This window comes from Humulus lupulus, chromosome X, assembly GCF_963169125.1.
Source record: "Humulus lupulus chromosome X, drHumLupu1.1, whole genome shotgun sequence".
NCBI lineage: Eukaryota > Viridiplantae > Streptophyta > Magnoliopsida > Rosales > Cannabaceae > Humulus > Humulus lupulus.
In genome coordinates this window covers 233,568,374-233,571,546 of record NC_084802.1, presented here as the reverse complement: position 1 = coordinate 233,571,546, position 3,173 = coordinate 233,568,374, and positions in this window count along the sequence as shown.

The following is a 3,173-nucleotide window of genomic DNA, read 5'->3' as shown; positions in this document are numbered from 1 at the left end:
TTATGGTAGTTGTTTTATAATTTTTATGATGCTTGTGTGTTGATTTTTGAAAATAGGGACCAAAGCCCCCAAGGGTTTTGTTAGAAACCTTAAAACAAAATACATGTTTTGAGCTGTGACTTTCAAGGGGTCAAGCATCCACTGTATATTGATTTTGTAAAATTTAATTGTACTGTGATGTTTTTGAGATTAAGTACATAAAATTGAGCTTTTGAAACACTCAAAAATGTTTAAAAATGAGTGAGTTATGCTATTTCAAAGTTTAGGTAAAAAACTGTTTTTTCGTATTCTTAATTTCGGAACCAAGTTTAGACAGCCACTGTATAGGGAAAATAAACCCAGTTTTTTCTAAAATTTGGTGGACATATTATTGTCATAACCTAGTATTCCACTGTAAAATTTGGTAAGAAAATACTGAACGGTTTGAAAGTTATTAACTTTCAAAGTTTAGAAAAAAATAAGGACTTAAAAATAATGTCATTTTTTACCTCATTGTTGGAAAATAATTTCACCAATAAAAAATGCTTATTTTGACCTAAGATTTTACAAAGACCTAAATGGAATACCAAAAATGGAATTGGGAAATTTTGGTAATAATTGGGTAAGTAAATTTAAAATTATGAACTAACAAAGTATGTAGTTAAAAATGTGAAAAATAGACTTTCCACACTTAGTGTAAAAATGAGATTTTGGAACTTACGGTAAAAAGTAAAATTTTGCTTATTGCAAGATAAAAACTTGGTATGTCTTGAAAACATATTTTGACCTAAAATACCACTTTGAGTTTAGTGTGAATTATTTTATTAAAGAATTTTTATTCTTTTTAAAAATAAAAGAATTAATTTATTAATAAGTTAATAAATTAAAAGAGGGTTTAAAACCCTACATTTTGAGAAAATAATTGAGTGAATTATTTTTCTAGTAAGTAAACTTGATTAATTGACTTCGAAAAGATTAACTAGTTAAGATGAGAAATTTTTAAAAGTTTTCCTAATTAAGACAAATTAGGAAATTTTCTTAAAACAGGTTTTAGAGATTAAAACCTTAAGAAAAATAAAAGGAAAATTAAGAGTTTATTTTCTTTAAAAATAATTAAGGAATTTAATTAGTATTTTCTGGATATAATACCGGCTAAAATCTTCCATATATTTAATCGACTTGTTAAAAGTATGGGTTAATAGCGATGCGTTTAAAGAACAATAATTTTAGCGGATTGTGGGAAAATACTATTGTGATACCCGAGCCTAGGTATTGAGACCATAGGGTAGGTCTCCCCGAGACTTAGGGTTTAGTCTCAAATATTTTTGTATGAATTTCTTTAATGGGTTTAAAACCAAATAAGAATCATTTATCCTTACAAATGATTTTTATTAAAATGACCAAACTGCCCATAATAATAATAATAAATTATGAGTGCCATAATTAATCCGAGTATACCGTATGAATAACTACAATATTAGCTAGCATAATTGGACTGAACGTTGGAGGGTGAAATCCTGCTGAGAGCTAAGGACTCCAAGTAAGTCAACTTGTATTGTGTGGCTGCAACATGAAACGACTATGTATTGTATGTTAGTATAGGGACACATGCACATATATACACTGTCGTAGAAAGTTGCTTAGAGACGTTAGTCTAGTGAGTGCTGATTTAGAAAATATGAACGGTAGATATCCGTCATATCCTAGACAGCTGATCCCCGTCACACTTGTAACGCCCTACTGCCTTAGAGCCGTTACTAAGTGAGTTTTAAACGTGCATTTAAACTCGCTAATTGAGGTTTTAATACAAAAGTGTGATTAAACCATAATCAGAGTCATAAACTTTGAAAAGAATCATTTACTGAAAAATACAAAGCGTTTAACCTTTGGGATCCCAAAATACTGTTTGGAAATATTTACAACTCAAAAATATAATTAGAGTCGGCTAAACGACAAAATTCAGATTTAGTACAACCATCTCCCAAAAATACCCCTGGTCGTGGCGGCCAGGCAGGCCAAACATGTACGCGCCGCTTCATGCTCTCCGTACTCATGGTTGGTCGACGTTCCCCTTGCCCTTACCTGCACCATAGAGCACCCGTGAGCTGAAGGCCAGCAAGAAAACCCTCACAAGCAGATAACATATGTATATTACACACTTAACATATAAACAAGCCACCATCAGGCTAAACACACACGACCATGCCATCCCAGGCACCTACCAGGCCCTGGGTTCGCGGTCCACACCGTGAGAATATCCCAGGTATCCTTTAGGGTCTCACCTTGGAAACTCGCACTCCGCGTGCTAAACGCTGCTCCCGGCCCCTTACCGTTCTCGGCCTTCGCCGTTCCCGGCTCTTGCCGTTCATTCATTTATATGTACACATAATACAGCTAAACAGATACTTAAACACATATAAATTCAACCAAAGGGCTACGCCCTGCAACACAGTCATATAGGGCCAAGCCCTGCAACACAATCATATAGGGTCGTGCCCTGCAACTCAAGCTCTATGGGAACAGTAGTTTTCTTACCTGTGTCCCGAGCTTTCCAGGCACCGATATCCCAAGAACAGTCCCCTAGTCCAAGCCTCGCTGAAACCCTAGTCACAACGCACCAGCAATATCCATCCATCAAGTTTTAATCCATTAAATAACTTTGGGTCATAATTCTAGTCTCCGGGACATTGAATCCAATCAATCCGAGTGATAAAATCCAACCTAAGCCTTAACTATTGTATTCCCGAGCCTAAAACCTCTTTAAAGCCCAAGAATGCACTAAGTGTCGTGGCCGTAAGATCCCATGCTGCGGCCCTACGCTCAACCAGAGGCCCAGCCTCTTTTCTGCCAACACGCGCTGCGGCCCTGCTATAGGGCACCGCGGTGCGCCCCTGCTATCAGGCCACACCAATGTTCTAAAGGGCCGCGACTCAGCAAGAATAGGGCCACGACCCGACCCTTCGAACCCAGAAAAATCATCCATTTTCTCTTCTAAAACCAAGCCAATTATCCATAAAAATCAACCTAACAATCCAAACATTCATCACAAAAGTTCTAACACAACATCAGCATCAAAACCTAACAGAAACTAACCCCAAAACTCAACCTAACAATCAAGAACAAATCCCAACTTAGCTCACATGCATACTCTGAAATATCAATAGAAATTCAACATATTTCATCAAGTTTAAGAG